General features: G+C 40.6%; 1 non-coding gene across 1 annotated transcript; it reads right to left on the reverse strand.

Annotated features, from left to right (window-relative positions):
* Nucleotides 1-23,630: 23,630 nt before the first annotated feature.
* LOC133802925 (small nucleolar RNA R71) lies at nt 23,631-23,737 on the reverse strand. The gene has a single exon (XR_009877668.1). It is a non-coding gene; the product is annotated as a small nucleolar RNA R71 (small nucleolar RNA).
* Between the last annotated feature and the right edge of the window lie 658 nt (nt 23,738-24,395).

The following is a 24,395-nucleotide window of genomic DNA, read 5'->3' on the forward strand; positions in this document are numbered from 1 at the left end:
GTTGAACGATCCTTGGTAATGGAAAGCAATCCTTGGGGCAGGCTTTATTCAGGTCGGAAAAGTCGATACAGGTCCGCCCCTTTCCGTTGGGCTTTGGAACTAACACGGGATTGGCAACCCAAACAGGAAATTTGGCTTCGCGGATAAAGCCACATTTTTTGAGCCGGGCCACTTCTTCTTCAAGGGCTTCGGCTCGGGTTGTCCCTAAACGCCTCTGCTTTTGAGACTTGGCAGGGACGCTTTTGTCTAGGTGGAGCGTGTGCATGATTACGCTCGGACTGATCCCTATCATGTCCTCGTGCGACCATGCGAATACGTCCAGGTTCTTCTTCAGAAACGTAGTTAGCTCCGCCTTTCTTCCATCGCAGAGGTTCTTTCCAAGCTTAACCGTCCGTGACGGGTTTTGTTCATCGATGCTTACCTCCTCGAGTTCTTCAATAGCTTGGAGCTCGGACCTGTCCTCGCCTACTCGGGGTCAATGTCCTCGCTTAGGGCGAGCTCTTCGCCTTCGGAAATCTGAGGTTTTTCAATCTCGGGAGCCGCCTTGGGTCCCCGAGATTCCTCTTCATCCTGAACGGCCATCGTCACCTGCCTGGGTTTAGATTTTTCCTTCATGGAAATGCTGTAGCATTCCCTGGCAGCGAGCTGATCGCCCTTGATAGTGCAGATCCCTGTCGGAGCAGGAAATTTCATGGCGAGGTGCCGGACGGAAGTGATAGCCTCGAAAGCAATGAGCGTAGGTCGGCCCAAAATGGCGTTGTAAGCAGCGGATCAGTCAATGACTACGAATTCGAGTAGTTTGGACACTGTTCGGGACTCGTCTCCAAGGGTGATCACTAGCTCAATCGTCCCTATCGCTGCTGATCCTTCTCCTGAAAAACCATACAGCATCATCGAGGTTGCCTTGAGCTCGGAGACGGTCAGACCCATTTTTTCTAAGGTGGACCAGAATAGGAGGTTCACCGAGCTCCCATTGTCCACTAACACTCTCCTTACTCTCCGGTTGGCGAGCTGGACTGCTACGGCCAAGGGATCGTTATGAGGGAATTGGACATGGCTTGCGTCTTCCTCCGCGAAGATAATCGGTTGTTTCTCTAATCTTTGTTGTTTTGATTGACGCTGTTCCGAGACGAACTCCGCTCCATTGTGGGCCTTCAACTCATTCACATACCTCTTCTGGGCGCCTCTACTCGTGCCAGCCATGTGTGGTCCTCCAGAGATGGTGGAAATCTCCCCCTCGACCGCGGGGGGAAGGACGTCCTGTTCTACCCGAGGTCCGGGTCGATTGACTGGGGCATCCGGAGCGGGTCGACTTGCCGGGACCCTATTCCGCGAGTATTGCGCCAATGGACCTGCTCGGATTAGAGTCTCGATTTCATCTTTGAGGTGCCTGCAGTCGTCGGTATTGTGCCCGACGTCGTTATGAAAACGGCAGAATTTGGAAGCGTCTTTCTTTCCCTTAGGGTGTTTTAATGGCTCCGGCCTTTTCCAGGGGACTCGCCTAGCGTTGGCCAGGAAAATATTCTCTCTGGTCTGGGTGAGCTCGGTATACGTTGTGAACATGGGCTTGAATTTATCCACGGACTTATTCTTCTTTTGACCATGCTGGCTGTTTTCACCATTTCCTTTTCTTTTGCCGCCACTGGGCTGGTTACTCTGCGTGACGTCGGGAGTCGCCACTACGATCTCTGTTCCTGTCCCAACGGGCTTCTCGAGGACCTGGCTGGTCCCTGCGGCTGAAGCTTCAGCTTCTTCCAAGTTTATCCACTCTTGGGCTCTGTTAAGGAATTCACTAACCGAGCTGACCCCCCTCCTTTGAATATCCTTCCACAGATCTCCGCCGACCAGGATCCCGGTCCTCATAGCCATGAGTTTGGAGCTGTCGTCGGCGTCTCTGGCTCGAGCAGCGACATTTGCAAATATGCTCAAGTAGGATTTTAGCGTCTCTCCAGGTTGCTGTCTCACGTTAGCTAGGGAGTCGGCCTGGACCCTGGCGGCCTGAGAGGCGCGGAATGCCCTCCTGAAGTCAGCTGAAAAGGTCTTCCAGGAGCTGATTGACTGCCTTTTACTTTGCTTGAACCACTGCCTGGCAGGTCCAGTTAGGGTGGAAGGAAAGATCAAGCAACGAAGCTCTGGTCCGATGTTATGAGCCATCATTAGGGTGTTGAACATCCCTAAGTGGTCAGATGGGTCTCCATCCCCGTTGAACTTTGACAAGTGAGGCATACGAAAGCCAGAAGGGTATGCCGTTGCTGCTATATTGGGGGCGAAGAGTTCCGTCTCATCCCCTGAATAATATTCGTCTTTTTCTTTCTCCGACAGGAGCTTCTTCGTCAGCTCCTCCATCTGAGTTAAGCGCTCTAGGGTTTTGTCCTGAGATCCTGGGTTATTCGGGGGATGTTCAACAGCTCCGGACCTGTTGTACATATTAGGCGGGTTGTTGCCCCTCCTATCTTGAGATAGGTCATTTGGGGCATTCCCGCCGTTACGTACTTCGGATCGGACCCCAACTGAGCGGGCCTGGCTACCATCCCTAACTCGATCCTCTCTGTGAGAGTTGAGGCGATCTCGAAGGTCGCCTCCCTGGGTAGTATGGTGACTTTGTGCTGAACTTAGCCGCTGGCGCAGGTCTCTTCCCGAAAGATCACTCCGTGCACTGCCGGTCCAGTGACTCCTGCTGGACAGACTCGGAGTGCGTCTTTGGCGGCCATGACCTGATCCTTCCTCCGGCACCCTGCCGCGCCAGGAGGGTCCAGCTGACGGCGGGCCCCTCCTGCTATTCCCGTAGGTCGGGATGTCTCGGATGGGCTGAGGAGACGGATATCTGATGGGAGAAGGAGGATGCCTGACCGGAGAGGCGATCCTAGTGCCGTCAGGACGGACTAAATTAGGTGGGGGCCTCTCGGCCCTGCCAGCTTGCTGGTTTCGCGCTGGGCGAGCTGGACGAGGAACTGGACGTTCTTCGGAACGGGCTGACGTCTCCGGATCTCCTCGGTCCTTCTTTGGGAATTTCCTCGATCTCTTCTGGGCGTCCTCGAGGAAGGCTGAGAGCTAGGGGTTGACGTCCTAACCGAACGGCTGTACTGCTGCTGTTCGGTCCGAGGCATTTCCCTGAAGTTCGTCTCTTGATGGTGTGGTGAAGGGGTGGAGTTGGCTGCAGGGAGTCTACCCGAACGGCTATGCCTGGATCGATTACTCCGGCGAGACTTAGGAGCCTCGCCTTGCCTCTCTCCAACGTTACCGTTGGTTGTGAGAGGGGGTAGTCGACTTAGAATATCCTGGATTTGCTGACCAGCTGCTGCTAACTGGCTCCTCAGCTGAGCATTCTCCATCTCCACCGCAGTGTAATAACATGGATTCGGATTAGGCGGTCGGGGCGCTGAACTACCAGTGTCGTCTTGGCCCGCCGGCTGCTTTCCTGGCCTCTGCTGGACTTCAGGAACTTGCTCATCAGGGAGGGCAACATGGCGGGCCTCCTGCCCATCATGCTGTTCTGTCTCGTTGCCATGTTTGGATCGAGTGGTCACCATAGTTGTATGTTTGTGGTAGTACTAATCGGACTTGCTCTCAATGAAAGCACCAAACTGTTGACGCGATTCTTCGGCAACAGATAATTAAGAGAAGAAGAGAAAGAGATTAGTACTAAAAGTAGAACCGTCACAGATAGGAAATCTTTGGGGAAAGAACTAGGTGACTCGAGACACGTTTTTAAGTGGTTCGAAGGTTAAAATCCTTCTACTCCACTAGTCAATATTATTGATATTCTCTGGGTAATTGGTTTACAAAGTATATAGTTCTTCAAAGACTATTTTTTCCAACCCCTATCAACTCCCAGGGTCTCCATATTTATAGGAGAAGGCACCTGGAAGTTGGTAGGGAAGTCATCCCGTGACCTTACCATTTGTCATATCAAGTCTGTGATATTCATGATTAATTCCTAAACCTGACACACAAGTGTGGTCTGATCAGTATGGAAGGAGATAATGGGCCGCACGGTCCAACTCGTCCATGGGTGTCTGAATACGCACGTTCCTGCTGCGTGTCCGAGAAGTCAGGGGGATATCGGACACGTGATGGCAGGAATATGCACGTTTATCTTGCGTGTTGACTTCCCATAGGGTTAGAGCTTCCTGAGAAGCTCGCTACCAGAGCAGTTCATAACCCGAGCTTATCCGTCCGTGGCCGTCGGATGTTGTTCCCAGCTCCTGGGGCAACAAGTGCGAGCTGGAAACAGGACCCCCTCGAGCTAGAAAGGGCCCGCCCTGGAAATAGAGCCTCCGGCCTGTGGGAGCCTCGGACTAAATCATGTTTAGTCCGAGGCTCGTCCTGCTAAACAGCCCGTGGGAAAACCAGGGCGTACAGGTTGCATATTTAGAAAAAGCAAAAACAACACTTGAACATTTCGAGTTCTACACAATCGAGCAGGTTCCCCGAGAACAAAATTCGAATGCAGATGCCCTAGCCAGGCTCGCCACAACCACCGAGGTCGATGAGCTGAATGTTGTGCCAATCGAGCATCTGTTGACACCTAGTATAAGCAAGCATGAACAGGGAGATGTCTACATGATTAACTCTGAGCAAACTTTGCTGACCCCAATAGTTGATTACCTTGAAACCGACATTCTCCCAGCAGAACGGAACAAGGCTCAGAAACTGATGTATCAAATTCCTAAATATAATATTGTGGAAGGAAAGCTATATCGGAGAGGATACTCTATGCCACTACTCTGATGTGTAACTTCACCTGAGGCCAAGAAGATCCTAGAAGAGAGACATGAAGGATTCTGTGGGGACCACACTGGGGGGCATAGCCTATCAAAGAAAATTATACGCCAAGGATACTTCTGGCCCACTATCAAAGTAGACTCATTTAATTACGTTAAGAGATGCGATAAGTGTCAACGGTTCGCTACAATCCCACGAGCTCCACCTTCTGAGCTAATTATGATGACCTCCACATGGCCATTTGCAGTCTGGGGAATTGACCTGCTCATTGCCAACTGGCAAAGGTGGAGTTAAGTACGCAGTAGTCGCGGTAGATTATTTTACAAAGGGAATCTAGGTCGAACCTTTGGCAACAATTACCTCAAAGAAAGTCTTGGACTTTGTGGTAAAAAATATAATCTATCGATATGGAATGCCAAGGAAGATAGTATCAGATAACAGTACTCAGTTTAACAGTGAACTGTTTACCAATTTTTGTGAGAAAAATGGGATAATAAAGAGCTTCTCCTCTGTAGGCCATCCCCAAGAAAATGGCCAAGTTGAAGCCGTAAATAAAACTCTGAAGAGTTCTATGAAGAAGAAATTAGAAGAAGCTAAGGAAAAATGACCCGAGGAGTTGCCCTAAGTCTTATGGGCATATCGGACCACAACTCACACTTCAACAGGACGTACCCCTTTTTCTCTAGCATATGGATGCGAGGCTATGCTACCAATCGTGGTCGAAATACCCACTATTCATAGCCACGCTTATGACCAAGCCTCGAACCAATCCCAGCTCGAAGTAAGTTTGGACCTGATCGAAGAAAGACGGGACGAGGCTTAGCTAAAAAATGCAGCATATCAGCAGCGAGCTACTCGATATTTCAATTAAAAGTTTCAGGGCAGAAAATTCGGTTTGGGAGACTTGGTGCTAAGGCGTGTGTTCCTAGCTACGCGGGACCCAACCGATGGCGTGCTCGGACCTAATTGGGAAGCGCCTTATCAAATTGAATAAGTTATCCGACCTGGCATCTACAAATTGGCAAGATAAAACGGGGAATTGGTACCACGAGCATGGAATGGCGAACATCTATGACCTTACTATCAATAGTGTAGGAATGATGTTACCTGTAACCGTGCTTGTTTATCTTTACAAAATTTTATGATAACAAATTGTTCGATATTGAATAAAGTCATTTTTGTGTCAATATGTTGTATTTTTTGCAAACTCTCTTAATTTAATAACATATGGTCACACTCATAGGATATTAATGGGGCATCAGTGGTATACATACCATAAGTTTGAAAAAAATAAATAACTCAAAAATAGCATACACGAAAACTAAGCAAATGTCTGGACCGTTAACCAGATTATTAAAAGTAAAGTGTTTGGATATAACCAAATACGCGAGCTAAAATTTGGATATAACCAAATTATATACAGACAAAGTGTTTGGATATAACCAGATACGCGAGCTAAAATTTGGAGATAACCAAATTATATAAAATAAAGTGTCTGAATATGACTAGGTACGCGAACCAGTACGATCTAGATATAACTAGATCAAAAATATATGTGTATGGATTACGAACCAAACATGACCTAAATAGGTTTGGAACAAACCAGCTAAAATTGATCGACGCAGATGGGATATAAATAAATCCACTTCAAGTAAAGTCGAGATCGAGGCTGGAATATCTTGCAAAAAGATAGTTTTGACCTCATAACTTTGGGGAGCTACCCGAGGATGAGGAAAAGTAACTAGAAAAGCAGGATATAACTAAACTACCTACCTTACATGCCATGTAAGTACTTTCGGGTGCTTGGTAAAAGTAAGTTATGACCTTGACAAATAATGAGATCAGACACAGATATATCGAGCAAACTATGCGAGAATGCATAGAAACTCGAGTTGAAATCCACCATGTGTTTGTATGAATAAATAGACATAAAGGCAAACTTTTAATATAAATTGCTTAAAATATTTCGATTTAAGAGATGTAAAGCAAAAATATTAAAGTAAAGTCAAATATGGTATTATAAATATCATAAGAAAATAGCTATTTTACGAGTTGTAAATTGTCTTAGCCCTAAGGGCATAAAAAGAAAAAGATAAAAACTATTACAAAAGTTTCAAAGGGACGCAGCCCAGGATCGAGATTTAGGAGGAAGGAGCGCCCTCCTTAGGCTTCTCAGCATCCTCTCGAGCAGCCTCCTCTGCATCAAGCCGAGCTTGCCATTTGGCCTCAAGCTCTTCCTCAAAAGAGCCTAGGAAGCTGGTGTCGAGATCGGCATTGCTAGCCCAGATCTTGTACATGGCCATCTCAACCGCCTGATCCTTCCTCTCCTTGAACTCTTTGAGAAGACGAGCCTTTTCTCCCTCCATTATCTCGAAGGTGGCCTTTTTCTCCTCCTCAATCTTGGCATTGATCTTCTCAAGCTCCTTGAGCATGGAATTATGCTTCTCAAGCTCCTCAACCCTGGTCTTCATCTGCTCGACCTCAGCCTCCAGCTTTGATTTCGCGGCCTTAAAATCATCACCGAGCTTGAGTTGAAGATTCTTCGACTCCTGGGCATAGGACATGCTTACGTGGACCTCGTTGTTCAGCTTGTAATTTAGCCGAGCAACTGCAGTAAGAGACTAACACACAAACAAATTAAGTTAGAACATACACTAAGCACAATTACAACAAATAGTAAGGTGAGAGAGGTTACCGCTGCGGCGAGCTCGACTCTCTTTTCATAGAGGAAGTTGTAGTCCCAAGCATTGACCAAAAACTGCCACTGGGGAGCCTCAAGACTACTGATGCTTTGGTCTACCCGAGACAGGACGTCCGAGCCAAGTGTGGCTCCATGAGTCCCGGCAGTGTTGTCGACGACATACTCATCAACATGAGTAGAAATCGACAACAGGCGCTCTTTGGAGGTCGCTGGTTTCTTTGGAGGTGGGCCGAGCGTTGGGAGGATCTTGATGGCAGGAGGCAAAGGAGGAGCACCTATGGTGGAAGCGTCGATCTGGGAAGTAGGATCCGCGGCTGGGCCCGTAACAATGGGAGCTGGAGGAGGAGGAGTCTTCTGGGTCCTCTTAGGGACCTTAGCAGGTCGATCAGACTTTTGCGAGACTCTCGGGCGCTTACTCTTCTTGGCCCCCTCACCACTAGTGAGCACGTTCTCGACGTCGGAGTCCATGGTGCCTGCACAGTCAAATTACATTATAAAAATAATTTCAAGACGCAAAAAGTTAGCATGCTGCAGACAGTCAAAGAATAAAGGACATGTGACAAGGAACCTAACTGGAACTCTCCCTCGAGCTCATGCTCGGCGACCACATCATTGCCCCATCTTCGGAAGAGGCAGGGGGAGTCCCTTCCCTATAAGTGGAAGTCAACCTTGAAAGGTCCCTATAGTCATTCATCCCGTATTGGATAGCTATTTCGTCCCAAAATTCATTTAGACTATACATTGTGTCGTACTACCCTAGCTAACTATCGAACCTATGGACCCTATCGTCTACCCAAGACCGTACATAAAAATTGTCCCTATCATCTGGGCACAAGATCAGGGTGTCAGGTTTATGCTTATGTAGGGAAAGAGACCACAAGGCTGAGCTGAGAATGACTTTACCTCTGTCACTCGAGCTTGATGCCTCATCATTAGAATCGTTCCCTGAGCCAGGACTCCCGCGACAGCGAACTGGGGATCTTACCTTAGAGTTTCACCCCGGGGGAAGACTTCCAGTTGGAAGAGGCACGAACTCCCACTTGGTGTACTTCTTGTAGGTCCTATCGTCTGTGGATTGATCCTTCTCCAGGGGACCACAGGCGCGAAGATTATCCTCATGAAGAAGATAAGATAGGGAGCGCCTGCCATAAGGGAGTTGAAGCAAAGTTTCCTTGTGCTCCTTCATCTCGTCAGTGGGAGTAGGGCGGTGATAGTTGGCTGGAGAATTGAATATATTATGAGTGGTTTGAGCTTAAATAAAAATCGAGCATGAGAGGAAAAGGATCGTATACTTACGGATTCTTCTGAATGAATAATATCTGGAGGGAGCCAGGCCGTCTGTCCAAAATAACGCCAGTTTGAAGTTGGGAGGATGGTTCGGCAGGTCCTCGAAGATCTTCTTCTCCCTGAGATAGCTCGAGAGGTAGTAGAATCCATCTCCTCCCCAAGCTCAGGAGGGGTTGATTTTCAAGCAAAAGAGATACAAAACCTCTTTCGGTGAAGGTCCTTCCCACTTTAGCTCGTGGTAAAGCGACCTCAGGGCTGACAAGACCCTGTATGAGTTGGTATGGAGTTGGAAGGACGCAAGCCCAACGAAATCCAGAAAGTCCTTAAAAAAGGACTTCAAGGGCAATAAGGCCCCTGCCCTTATATGCTCGTGGCTCCAAGCCGCAAACAATAGCTTATTTTCGGGATTGCCATCTTCCAGGGCACGGCAGCTGCGCTCGGTGGAGGTCAGAGCTCGACACCTTAGCGAGCCTAATAATCCTAGGACATGGCGAGCTAAGATGTTGGTTATCTGCCCCAATGAGGAGACCGAGCTCCAATAATTCTTGGCCTCAAAAAATTCTCCCCTAGAGGTGGGAATTGCGGTTGATTGTGAGGTGGATGGGGGATTTGATGATTCTTCCATCAATGAAAATTTGAGATCGCCCGGTTTGAATGCGACCGTCACCTTAAGACTAGGGTCGAGAGGAATTGGTGTGGGCTCGAGGTCTGGGTCTGGATAGATTGCGACCCTAAGTTTCTTCCTCTTTCTCTCTTCGACCTCATTGATTTGGCGTTGAAAGTGAGCTCGGGTGTCCTCTTACTCACACTTCAATTCGTGCCCCCGAATCAGCCACTGGTTTCGAGTAAAGGGTGACTCTGGGCTCGAAGTTGTCGATGAATAAGGAATTTCAAGTATTGACCCCCACCACTTTTCCAAATTCTGCGACATCTAGCAAGAAAGAAAAAGGGTGAGGGCCAGACGAACAAGAGATTAAGAATAAAAATCAAGACGATCTGAGGTCGAATGCTCGAGAATATGGAAAAAGGTCGATCAAAAGAACGAGATCAGGCTCAGAGCGTATATTTGACACGAAGGGAGGAAAGTGGATTTATTTTTAAAAAGATCCTGGATTTTCAGGGAAAAAGTTGGCGGTTACTCAAAAAGTGATATTTTTGGGAAATGTGCAATTTGAAAACCCTAATCTTATACCCCATTTCTTGGTCTACACGATATGATATTCGAAATCAAGATAATCCAGTAAAAGCCATATTTGCATCATTTATGAAAAATATGGGTTTGGAAATCCGTAACATAAGATGAGCCTAAAAACTACACGACATTGACTAAAGCATTCCGATACTAAAACTGGTGTCCAAAGTGCCACTACAACATAAACATGCATGGAAAAACAGAATGTACATGAGCATATGAGAACAGGAACATATAATTACACAGTGTGGCTGGTGAGTACAAAGAAATCGATGATCGAAGGATTGGTTGCAAGAACAATTTCACGGAGTCGAACAAGCCAGCGGTGTTTTGCTTCCTCAGCTTGGAGAACATGCAAGAGCCAAACAAGTTTTGAGTTATGGTTTTTCGTTCTTCTCTTTTCTCTGAAAGCTCTAAAAGAAAAAGTAAGGGAAGAATATGGCACAAACATATTTATAGGCCACAAAAGAATGTCAAACGACTAGTCAATCTGAACCGTTGGACGAGTTTGGTATTTGATCAGATGAACGGGTACAGGCGTGGCAATGGCGAAAAAAAGGTGGCAGATGAGAAGACATGGACATGGTGCAAACATACTCAAGTACTCTAATCATCCTATACCTACCTGACGCGTGTCCACACTCGAGTACAATTGCTGGTACAATTTCCAAGAAGGGTAGTTCAAAAATTTCCTTCTCACGGGATTCGAACTGATACTTTTGAGGGGGCAAAATGTTACACCCAGATTTTGAGATAAGAAGTTATGACCCCGAAAAACTGGGCTCGTCAGGTGTGAGCTCGAAATATACGCGGTCATCATATGGTCCAACCGTTGAACCTCTTTGAAGTAAACAACGACCTCGAGGATGTGTAGCCTCAAATATTCTCTGAGCTCGCAATGGCATGGTACGACACTTGAATATATTTTTCACTGATTGCCTTCAAGCGAGATGGTTCGAGCTAGGGAAGTGCAAGCTCAAATGTGACAACATCATCTGCATCTACTTGTTTCGAACATAAGCGAAGCTGGGCGACGAGCTCGTGAATGACTCATGGTCTCGGCAAACTCAATGCCAAAGGCTGATCTTGAGGATTTGATGAATCATATGGGATAATCAGTTATGTGTGAACATGTTTATTGCTGTACAATCCCAATATTTAAGGGATATCATTTAATCTGTTATCTGTTCCCGATCTTCATGGGATGTTTCCGTGGATATAGGAAATAATGCATTAAATAGCATTATATTAATTGATTTACAGAATATCTTCTCGAAATATGTGGGGATGAATTCTACAATCTTCTCTATAAATAGAGAAGGAAACACAATTTGTAAAGGACCGATTTTTGATTTCTTGAGAGAAAACTTTGGGCAACTCTTCTCTGAAAAGTTTCCAGAAAATTCCCAAGTCTTAATAACACAGACTCGTGGACTAGGCAGAGTTAACTGCTGAACTACGTAAAAATCATCTGGTTTTCCTCTTTATTCATTTGCGCCAATATTTTATTGTTTAATTGCTCTACTATTTAAGTTGACAAAAAACGGCGTCAACAAACATATTATACTATATGGGAACTCATTAGTGTTTGAAATAAGCTTGAAGGTTACCAAAATATATCTTAAATAAATAATAAGATATCATAATATAACATAAAAATAACTAATTGGTAAATTAAGATGTCTACAAATGAGTTTTGGAGGTAACCAAAAGGTATTGAAATAATTTAATCTAAAAATAAAATTTTTAATAAAAATATTAATTGGTATCTTATAGGTATCGTAAACAACCAAAATGTAACTTTTTATAACCCAGAAAAACAAAAAATTGGGAAGCAGAATTTCCCAATTTTTTTCAAAATCTGGTATGCTACACTGACATAACACCGATATTTGTGTAAATAATTTGGTTGAAGGTATTTTTGTAAATACTATAGATTCTAGGTATATAATTGTATTTTTTAAAACAAAAACATCTATCTTGATGACCCTACTGTCTTTTCGAAGCATAGATTTGACCATGTTGCTCACCGCAGGTCTCTAATAGATGTTGGGAATATGGCACTTTTTTCCATCCAGGGGTCATAGCCATAAGTGCTTAGTCATATTGTGTCTAAAGCTAAAGGGGGTGTCAAGACTAACCCAGAGCGGGTGAGAGCGATTCAACAGATCCCTATACCAAGAACCAAGAGAGGAGTCAGGAACCGAGAAAGGAGTGCAATCAGTCTATGGTAAGATCACTTAGAGAGTTCGTTCCTAATTCTGTAGAGGTCATTAAGCCGATCACCACAAAGATGGGGGGAGACTAGGAAATCAACAGGTCGATTTAGGCGCATTAAAAAGGTGACTGAAGATCTAGTTTTGGTAAGTCGTGTTGGTTGGGTAGCCTTGAATTGATTCATAAATTCAACATTGATGGGGGTGGGTGAAGCGGAGAGATCAAATAAAGATCAGCGGATGGGTGAGTAATTTTGATAGAGATGATGAGGTTTTTCTCGTTTTTCCAAGAAAAAAACGACACATTTTTGGAAAATAAATACATAGTACAATTTAAAAAAAAAAAATCATTAAATAAACAAATAAAATATGCTTATTGGGATGCCACATAGACTTGGGAGAATTAAATGGGGATCGAATGTCCAGGTTATAACAATTATCAAGTTTTCTTAATTTTTTTTTTTTGCTCATCAACCTTGGGTGGGTGGTGGGGGCCTTGGTCATCAAAGTCAAGGTTGGGGGTTCAAATCCCTCGAAGCCCAATTATTGTATACTATGTATATAAAAATATATTTTTCCACGATGATGGTGGTACTGGTCCCCCAAGGTAGTGCTGCTGCTGCTGTGGTTTATGCTCCCCCTCATGATGAGGTTCTGTCACTCCTTCCTCCCATGGATGTTCCTAAAAGCTTCGTCACTCTTTCCTCCCATGAGCGTTCATGATGGGCTGTGTCAGGTTAAAAATTATAAATAAAATTGGGATCATTATCATGTTCTGTACTACATTGTATACATTACTTGTAACATGTAATTATACTAATTTTTTTTTCATTTTTTTGTTTTGTTTTTTGTTTTAGTTTTTGAAATCTTTCTTAAATTGTTCTATGTTCAAGTTTTTTGACTCAAAATCTTCAATTAAATTTCGTTTTCGAGGATAATACATTGATAATTTTCTACTTTTCTAGGGATTGTTGAAGAGAATATGCATGTGCAACCATTATCTTTGTCATCATGGAGTGAATGTGAAAAAAAATTACAGCAAAATGAATAACATCTATAATGGAGTGTTAAAAAATTGTAGATTACTTTGATATCTTTTTCTCTTTTTAAAAAATATATTATTTTATTATTGTTTGAAAGAACATGTCAAATTTGACACATTTATGTCAATTTTTGTATAAATTTAACAAAATAATAAAATTTTATTTTTTATTTACTATATTGCCACTAATTATTATGATTTATTGACTAAAAATTATGGACTAACTTTTTTGGTTTCTTTTATTTATGCAATGGTAGAAAATATATTGGAGTCCATAATTTGAACAATAAAAATAATAATTTTCATAATAGATTTATTTTTTGAACAAATGTTTGTAATCGTTATACACTAATTTTGAGAAAAATTATTTTGCTCGAATGATAAGCTCAGGTTCAGTTATTATCATTAGTAACGATATTGCCATTATACAACATTATATCACCACCTCTACTCGGAAAGTAGAAGATAGGCTTGAAGACTTACTTGCTATGTTAAGCTTGGACAAAAGGTTTCTCAGCTCAAAGAATTTACAGACCAACTCGAAAGCGTGTTTTAAAAGTGTCAAAATAACATATTTAAATGAACAATTCCTATTTTTTAGGAATTGGTTTAGATGTTTATTAGTTGACTGACTTGTTTTTTATTTTAAATTCAAATGATGATATTTGTATAACTTCCCCCTAAAATCGTGGGGAGGATTATCTGAAACAAGGTCTATAAATACTTGGACTGTAGTCATTTATTTTCATGCACAAAATTTGAACAAAAACTCTCTGAAATTTCTTTTCGCTTTAACTCGTATTATATCAATAAAAGTGACTCGTGAACTAAGTAAATTTAACTATTGAACCGCGTAAAATCTTTTCTGTTCACCTTTACTTTTCTTGAACAATTCTGTTTTGCTTAATTGTTTTATTTTAGTTGACGAAAAGTTTCATCAACAATACTATATTAAATGATCATTAATTATTATAGATATATTTTTTTGAGTTAATTTGTATGTTATGCATTGAAGCAATATGAAAGTATTAGGCTACAGCGAAAAAAAAATGTAAATATTAGGTTAAGGGGTCTTCTTAGGTGTAACACCCTACTACCCTAGAGTCGTTACCATGTGATTTAAAATGTGCAATTAACTCGCTAATCGAGGTTTTAGACCAAAAATGTGTGATTAAATTAAAGTAAAGACTCATCTAATGAAACTTAAGGATAAAAGGTTTGGACTTTTTTTGAAGTCATAAAGAGATACATTAGGATCCCAAAAATATTGTCTAAAACATATTTACAATTCAAAAGTTAGTATACGGTTGACCTAGGCGGCAAAATCAGAGGTTTCCATAACGTTCCTCAAAACTACCCCAGCCATGGCGGCCAAGTAGGCCAAACATGTACGAACTGCTCCATGCCCTCCAACTCAAGCTTGGTCGGCCTTTCCCTTGCCCTTCCCTACACCATAGAGCACCCGTGAGCCAAAGCCAAGCAAGAAAACTTCGCAAACATAGCACATAACAATTCATTTCAGTGAATGCATAAATAAATAAAGAAAACAAACAATTCACAACAGCGACCTAAGCCGATCCAGGAGCGTTACCAGGCATCAGGATCACGGTCCTAATCGAGCAGGTGAATACAACATCCTAGATGGCCATGCCATGGTGGCCTGCATTCAACATGCTTATCGTCGATTCTGGCTCTTGCCGATCCCGACCTTTGCCGATCAGTCGCAAACACATATGCATGACATAACATGTAACACCCTGGAGAACCAAGACCGTTACACTGCGTATTTTGAAATAGTGCCAGACTTTCTAATCAAGTCGTTTGAATAAGAATGTGATCCTAATGTCAACCATCAGGTTAGGATTAAAATATTTTGATCATAAATGGTTAATTTTCATAAAAACAGATGTTTGATACTGTAACGTCCTACGTTTTTGGGTACCTTTAAACAACTCGGGTCGGGATTTTTTCCCCCGGGTTAAGAATATTATTTTAAATAATATTATATTTTGTTTGTAAGTATTCCATGAGTTATTGCTATCCAAAATATGAATTTTGTGATTTTGAAAGTCAAGATAAGACTTTCGGTCCTAGACCGACACAAAAACCCTGATCGGGTAAAAATCTCGGAAAATAAAATGAAAAATCATGACAATTATATTTTGGGCATAAAATACATTCATAAAAGTTAAAGTTTGGTCAAAAATAATAAACCTAAAAGAAAATGGAAATTTTAAGGCATTTTGTGGTAAATGCCTAATTTTGTCGAAATTGGGAATTTTATTCCATGAATGGACCTTAGGTTAAATTTTATTATGTGATTAATTAAATTAAATGTGAGAGACATTAAATTTAATTAATTAATGTTAAGTTTGGTGATTAAAACTTAATAAGAGTGAAAAATGTGTCAAAAGCCAATTTGGACTTTTCTTCTTATGAAACCTTTATAAAAAAAAAAAAAAATTAATGATCACATATATGGCAAAGGGTGGCCGGCCATGTGGTCTTTTAGAGTTGTGTGAACCCAATTTTATAAAGTTTAACTCCCATTTTAATTAAGAAGTCAAGTGGGCAAGTGGGTAGAAAAGCACTCAAGTGTTTTGTGATATTTTGAAGAGTTGTGTGAGCCATTCTAATCCCCAAATCCGACCACTCTCCCTCCCTCATTCACTCTCATCTGATTTTTGAAGACTCTCTCAAGTGTTCTCTCCATTTTCAACCCCAAGAACACCAAAGAAACTTGGAAGCTAAGTCTTGGTCTAGGAAGGGTTTTCCCTAAGGTAAAGTTTCATTAATCTAGACTTTTGTCAAGTTTTAATCATAGAGTTTCAAATAGCTAATTACCTATGTTGTTGGGGGAAGTTGTTTAGGGTTTTTGAAAGGTTTTGGAGGAGCCAAAGCTAATAGGAAGGTCAAAACCTTAAGCAAGAACACCAAAGAGGTAAAGAATTTACATTTGATGATTTTGTTGTAGGGTTTTTAGTTTTAAGCATTATTTTGTATATCTAATGCTTAAAGTTTCTTGTTGGTGATGTAATAAGGTTATGGTAGTTGTTTAATAATTTTTATGATGCATGAGTATTGATTTTTGAAAATGGGAACCAAAACCCCCAAGGGTTTTGTAGGATACCCTAAAACAAAACATGTTTTGAGCTGTGACTTCCAAGGGGTCAAGCAGCCACTGTATATTGGTTTTGTAAAATTAAATTGTACTTTCATGTTGTTGAGATTGAGTACATAAAATTGAGCTTTTGAAACACTAAAAAATGTTTAGAAATGAGTAAGTTATGCTATTTCAAAGTTTAGGTAAAAACCAGTTTTTTCAGTATTCTTATTTTCAGAACCAAGTTTGGACAGCCACTGTATAGGGAAAATGAACCCAGTTTTTTCTAAAATTTTGTGGACATATTTCTGGCATAACCTCTTAGTCCACTGTAAAATTTGGTAAGAAAATATTAAACGGTTTGAAAGTTATTAACTGTCAAAGTTTGGAAAAAATAAGGACTTGAAAATAAGGTCATTTTTACCTCATTGTTGGAAAATGATTTCACCAATAAAAAATGCTCATTTTGACCTAAGATTTTACAAAGACCTAAATGGCATAACAAAAATGGAATTGGGAAATTTTGGTAACAATTGGGTAAGTAAATTTCAAGTTATGAACTAACGAAGTATGTAGTTAAAAATGTGAAAAATAAGCTTTTCACACTTAGTGTAAAAATGAGATTTTGGAACATAAGGTAAAAAGTAAAATTTTGCTTATTTCAAGATATAAATTGGTATGTCTTGAAATCATATTTTTACTAAAATTACCCCTTTGAGTTTAAATGAATTATTTTTATTAAAGAGTTTTTATTCTTTCTAAAAATAAGAGATTTAATTTATTAATAGTTAATAAATTAAAAGAGGGTTTAAAACCCTATATTTTGAGAAAATAATTAAATGAATTATTTTTCTAGTAAGTAAAAATTGATTAATTGCTTTTGGAAAATTATTTAGTCAAGATGATAAATTTATAATGGTTTTCCTAATTAAGACAAATTAGGCAATTTTCTTAAATTGGTTTTTAGATATTAAAACCTTAAGAAAACTAAAAGGAAAATTTAAAGAGTTTATTTTCTTTAAAAATAATTAAGGAATTTATTTGTATTTTCTGGATATAATACCGGCTAAAATCTTACATATTTTAACCGACTAGTCGAAAGTGCGGGTTAATAGTGATACCTTGAAAGAATAAGATTTTTAGCGGGTTGTGGGGAAATACCATTGTGATACCCGAGCCTAGGTATCGAGACCTTAGGATAGGTCTCCCCGAGACTTAGGGTTTAGTCTCGAATATTTTGTATGACTTTCCTTAATAGGTTTAAAACCAAATAAGGATTATAAATCCTTACAAATGACTTTTATTAAAATGACCAAACTGCCCAAAATAATAATAATGAATTATGAGTGCCATAATTAATCCGAGTATACTGTATGGATAACTACAGTATTGGCTAAGCGTAACTGGACTGAACGTTGGAGGGTGAAAACTTGCTGAGCGCTAAGGACTCCAAGTAAGTCAACTTATATTGTATGGCTGCAACATGAAATGATTATTGCCTTGTATGTTAGTATAGGGATACATGCATATATATAGGCTGTCATAGAAAGTTGCTTAGAGACGTTAGTCTAGTGAGTGTTGATTTAGAAAATATGAACGGTAGAAGTCCGTCATATCCTAGACGGTTGATCCCCGTCACACTGCTTGATTTTATTTATGTCCGGTTCATTAACGCGACGAGTGGCCATGAGATGAGGATAAGCTGGTTAAACCTAGGGGCGCCAAGATAAATGGGACCTAGGGGCCCTCATGCTTACTTAATCATTGGACGGTTATAATCCGAGCAAGTGCTCTGATAAGTTATTCCCGGATAGCAGCCGTGAATATTGGCCATTCAGTGAGAGTGCCTAGAGATACTAGGGGTTGCCAAGATTGAGTGAGGCTGAACACCCTAGGGGCAACTGCTCACCAGCACCACTGATTAACATAGAAGTCTCCGTAAAACCGTGTAAATTGGATTACACTCTTGAATAAGTAGCGATGCCCTAGGTAACACGATAGTTACCCTTTATGAGAATATTTATTGGCTAGATCTTAGTGTGGAGACTCGGTTCTCTTTTACAGATTAGCAATTATGTTGGAGGGCGCGTTACACCTGAATTGTTGGAAATTATCGAGCGTTGGTCTCGAATTATATTGTGATATAATGTATATGCTTGCTCTGGGATTTTCTGAGTGCAGGGATATAATTTTGATAAGATATAGTTGTGATATAATATATCTGCTTGCTCTGGGATTTTCTGAGTGCAGGGATATAATTGTTGATAAGAATTAGTTGTGATATAATATATCTGCTTGTTCTGGGATTTTTCTGAGTGCAGGATTTTTATCTAGATATGAATTAATTTATCCTTGGTTATCAGGCATGACCATAAGTTTGCCAGGACGCTTTAGCATTCTTGAAATTGATTGTGTAGGGTCCCGGATGGGTCTGGAACCCTAATTCTCTATATGCTTTGTTTGAAAGCTGATCTTACTAAGCGTTTTCGCTTACCTAGTTGTTTCATGTTGTAGGTAAGTGCAAGGGCAAGGCAGAGTAGTGAGCGCTGGAGTCTTCCTTGCAAATGTATATGTGGACCGACCTTTTGGGAAGCCGTTTTATTTTTGGAAATTTTGTGTAATTTTCCTAAGCGAGGCTCACTCTACTCTTTATAAAATATGTTTGTAACTAAATGTTAAGTATGGCCATACGACTTTTTAAAAAGTTTTTTTTTATACGGGTTTTGAGACATTTTGTTAAATGAAAACATTTATATTTCCGCATTATTGAGTCTTGAAAATCCTGGTCGTTACAGATACATGGGATCCCAAAAACAAGGTATAAGTGGTAATTTACAACCCCCAAAAGTTAATACAACCAAAAGCTAGTCTAATGGAAAAATACAAGTTTTAGGGATCTGCCCCTGTACTTTCCCTCGACCGTGGAAGACGAGTAGCTGGCTATGTACACTTTGCCCCCAAATCTCTCCAACTCATGGTTGGTCCAGCTTCCCTTTTCCTTTACTTGAACCACGTAGCACCCGTGAGCCAAGGCCCAGCAAGAAAACCATAAACAACAAGCACATATAACAACAATAGTATTCAATCAATCTTAACACAACCAGTTCAATTATATAGCAGGATACAAGCATTAAACTAACCAATGGTACACATATAAATCTCAAGTTCATATCTTAGCCAGTTTCACAAATGATTAGGGTTGGCACGCTTAGGCTGAGCTCCTTATTTATCTAGCTGACCCCGACTCGCTTAGGCCGAGCTGCGTTTTGTATGCTTATCATCAGCCTCGACACTCTTAGGTCGTTCATTCTCATTTACATAACAACCATACCATCACACAATACACATATTCAATTATTTGGAACCTTAGTCCCATTCACAACCATAAGGGTGCAGTTTTCTTACCTTGAATCCCGAGCGAAGAATAAAGAACTGTCCTGAGCACGATCCTTAGTTGTGAGCCTTAGCGATAATCCTAGTCATAATGACAATGGGTAACCATCAATTTCTAATCCAAATAAATGCTTAGGGAAAAAATATTAGCCTCCAGGACCTTGAATTCTACTAAATCGGGTAGTAGAATTCGTCCCGAGCGCCTAGATTTGAAACCTCGAGCCTAAAACCTTGTTTTTCCTTAATTCCCCATTTAGGGTTGCGACTTGCCCTTAAGGGTCGCGGCCTGCCCCAAAGTCAGAGGCCAAGCCCTCCTTTCTGGAGGGCATGGGCCACGATTTGCATCCTCTAGGTCGTGGTGTTCCTACTGAACCAAAGGCTCCCAACCTCCAAAATCACGCAGGCCGCGGCGCCTGAAGAACTAGGCCGCGACCCGAGTCCCTAAACCCAGAAAAATTACCTTTTCTCAATGTTTCTCCTCGAGCCTAACCTCAAATTTCCACCCCAATCCAGCAGCCAAACTCAAATTCAAGCCCAAAATTCCTATCCTTATATCCCTACCATCACAACTAATCTATAACCATTTTCTTACACCACTCCACACCCATAACCAACTAACAAACTAAAAACTCATGAAAACTCTAACCTTCAACATAGTTTCAACATAATTTAGAGAAACCAACTTGAATTCTTACCTCAGATTGCAGCCTAATTCCTCAGCAATCTTCTGACTAATTCCAACTTAATTCTTTCCAAAGTTCCCAGCCCAAGTCTCAAGTGCTTTATGTTTTTCTTCAGCTTCAATACACAAGGAGAGAGAGAGAGAGAGAGTATGGATACGTGCATGAGGGAGAGAGAAAGAAGGCTGAGAATTCAGAACTCTTGGGGTGGTTTCTGGCTAAGTCTAGAGATCCCACTAAGTTAATCTCTTAACTCAAAAATACCAAACTACCCCCTTGACTTACTTAGCCTATAATTTGTTCTAAGGGTAAAATAGTATTTTCCCCAGTTCCCGCTAATTCCTCAAGTGTTCCTAAAATTTTTCTATTAATCATGTCGTGTCCAATTAGTTACCAAATACTTATTCATTACTCAATAAATCCTAAAATACCCCTAGGCTCCCCCCGAGCTGGGTATTAAACCCTATTGTGACTATTTCGCTAATCCACTCACTAGGACCGTCTCGAGCCATATACTGCACATATATCCACATAATAATATGGTCTCAACCATTTATCACATATAATCACATTTATGCCCTCAACGGGCAAATATTATAGATATGCCCTTATGAGCGATAAAGGGCCCACATGCATATTTAAGACTCATATAATCATGTTAATCATGCATGCCACATAGTCACACACATAACCAATTAAACACACATATAAACCAACTATGCCCTCCCAACACTCTAATCAAGAAACTAAACCTTATTAGAAATTTTGGGTCGTTACAACTATCCCCTCCTTCTAAGTATTTCATCCTTGAAATTTACTTGAATAACTCGGGATATTGATCGCGCATAGCTGACTCAAACTCCCAGGTGCTTCCTTGACCTTGCTATTCCTCCATAATACTTTGACTAGAGGAATCATCTTGTTCCTCAGAACTTTATCTTTTCTGTCTAGGACCTGAACCAACCGCTCCTCATATGAAAAATCTATCTGTAACTCCAAATCCTCATATCTCAACACATGAGTAGAGATGTACCTCAGAAGCATAGAGATGTGGAATACGTCGTGAACCCCTGATAATGATGGTGGCAGTGCCGATCTATAGGCCACCTGCCCGATCCTCTCCAGGATCTCAAAAGGTCCTATTAATCTAGGGCTCAACTTCCCCATTTTCCCAAACCTCCTCACCCCTCGCAGCGGTGACACTCACATAAACACATGATAACTTCATTTTAGTGTCATTTTAGAATGTGTTTTCGTGGTATTCTTGAGTCTTTATGTGTGTTTTGTGCAAGATTACGCTTTTGTATGTCTTTGTTGTAGGTTGGTGCGGTGAATCACAGGAAAAATGTAAAAAGAAATGAAAATGATGCTCGTGCTGGTTGTTGGATTCAAAATGACGCTAAGACGATTAAAAGTCAGTTTTGGATGAAGAGACGGGTTGAAAGAAGAAATTTGAGAAAAGATGGAATTAGAGTTGCGACTTGGGATTATAAGTCGCGGCTCTAAGGCAAGTTAGAGACACATGGCTATTGGAGGCAATTAGTGTCGTGACTTGGACTTACAAGTCGCAACTCAAGAGGAAATCAGAGGCTCAACAAAGGGGAAAAATGGACATGGGCCGCGACATGATGATGTTTGAGTCACGGCGCCTGGAGACTTAAAAGGAATCGAAAGGCTAAAAAACAGACACGAGCCGCAACCCAGGGAAGGCCAAGGCGCGACACGCCTGTGGAAAACACAGTTATTGTAGTATTTTTTTACTATAAATTCGTATTTAGGATTTAATTACGTCATTAGGTCAGTTTTTAATTAGTTTTTAGAGACTAATTTTGATTCTTAGGCTAGTGATTCTGCACTTTTAGGGACTAATTTTGTGAATCTTTTGTTTTTGAATTATTATTTTGTTGATTTAGTCATGTTTGATATGAACTAAACAATTTTATCTATTGTTTAATGTAGTCACTTGGATTTCTATCTAATTTAATTATGATATTCTTTTGATTTTTCTTCTCTATTCTAATCTATATAATGTGTGTTTAATGCTAGTAAATACTTGATCAATATTTGCTTGATTTTATGATTTTGATTCAAAATTCGAAAGATGAGAATTGAATATGCTATCATTATATAGACATAGGTTGCATATTGGACGGAAGTACTTGTATGACTTGTGTAGTAATTAGGTTTCCATGCTTAATGCCTTCTATATGTTAAAGTTTATCATAAAGATGTAGAAAACCTGCATATAGGTTGAGATCTTATATCTTGAAAAAGAATAGGAATCGAATTATGTTAACCTGCTATTAGAATAGGAAGAAAGAAATTTAGAATTGATTAATAAAATTAGTAGAGTGAAAATATGATGAAATCAATACCCTCGGTCTTTTTAATAGTTATTTAAATATTTTAATTAGTGATTCTTGTTCTTAGTTTTCTTTTGTAATTTTAAAATTAAATTCATTCATCTAAACTTAGGTTGCCAAATAGAAATCAAAAGAACAATTAGTGGTACTTGGAAGATAGTCTTTGTGGGAACGATACTCTACTTATCATATATATTACTTGAATCAATTGCGTGCACTTGTGTATATATATTTTCGAGATCAAGTATTTTGCGCCGTTGTCAGGGACTTAATTTCCAATATCAAAGTTAATTTTTGTTTGTTCTAATTTGGTTTTTGTATTTTCTTTTTTTATTATTTTTATTGTTTCACATTTATTCGGATCAAGGTTGTATTGTGTTTCAGGAATTGTTGGTATATGCGAGGAAGTAGACAAAAGGAAATCATACCAATTGATCTTGAAATTGAGAGAACGTGCAGAAAGAATCGAAAGATAAAGAAACGATTGGATTTTACCATGGCTGAGAACGCAAATAATGTTGTCAACAACAATACAAATATGGTTAATGCAGCTAAAGCTGATCCACCATTACGAAACTATGTACTCCCTACTGTTACGGGGATACATTCAAGCATTCGTCCTCCAATAGTTGAGGCAAATAATTATGAGATAAAACCTTCAATTATTCAGATGGTGCAGAACTGTGTACAATTTGGGGGGTTACCAAATGAGGATCCAAATCTCCATATCACAAAATTTTTAGAGCTATGTGCGACATTCAAAATGAATGGGGTGAGTAATGATGTTGTAAGATTGAGATTATTCCCATTTTCACTATGGGACAGAGCTATGAGTTGGTTGAATTCTTTACAAGCCAACTCTATACTAACTTGGAAAGATTTGGCTCAGAAATTCCTTGGTAAATATTTTCCTCCTGCCAAGTCAGCCAGAATAAGAGGAGAGATTAATAATTTCCATCAACTGGATGGGAAATCATTATATGATGCACGGGAATGATTTAAAGAGTTTCAAAGGAAGTGCCCACATCATGGAATAGAGAAGTTGCTGCTAGTTTATACTTTTTACAATGGTTTGGGGCGCAATACAAGGACAATTATAGATGCAACATTGGGAGGAGCGTTTATGAGAAAAAGCACTAATGAAGCATATGAATTATTGGAAGAGATGGAAATTAATAACTATAATTGGCCTACTAAGCGTGAGAATAAGAAAGTAGCAAGAGTCTTAGAAGTTGATCCAATTGCCCTATTGACCGCTCAAATGGCATCTTTAACCAAGCAATTGCAACGGACTAATCTCGTCGCACAAGCAATGCAAGTACATAATGTTGTGAGTTGTGAGATTTGCAGGGGACCACATGCTTATGAACAATGCTCGAGCACAACTAGTTGCTCAACTGATGTGAATAATATGCCCTTGGGACAAGCACAAGTTATTTGTAATTTTTCAAGACCTGCACCTAACACTTACTCCAATTCCTATTCTCCTGCATGGAAAAATCACCCTAATTTGTCTTGGAAAAATAATCAAGGGTTACAACCACAATATCCACAGTACCCACCTCAACAACCCCCTCATCAACCAACTTATGGATTACATTCTAGACCATATTGTGATCCAAATCCACGCCCATCTCATCCACCACCACATCCTCAAATGAATCCACCAACAATTCAACAGGACCAATTAAAT

The sequence above is a fragment of the Humulus lupulus genome, chromosome 9 (genome assembly GCF_963169125.1).
Source record: "Humulus lupulus chromosome 9, drHumLupu1.1, whole genome shotgun sequence".
Lineage (NCBI taxonomy): Eukaryota > Viridiplantae > Streptophyta > Magnoliopsida > Rosales > Cannabaceae > Humulus > Humulus lupulus.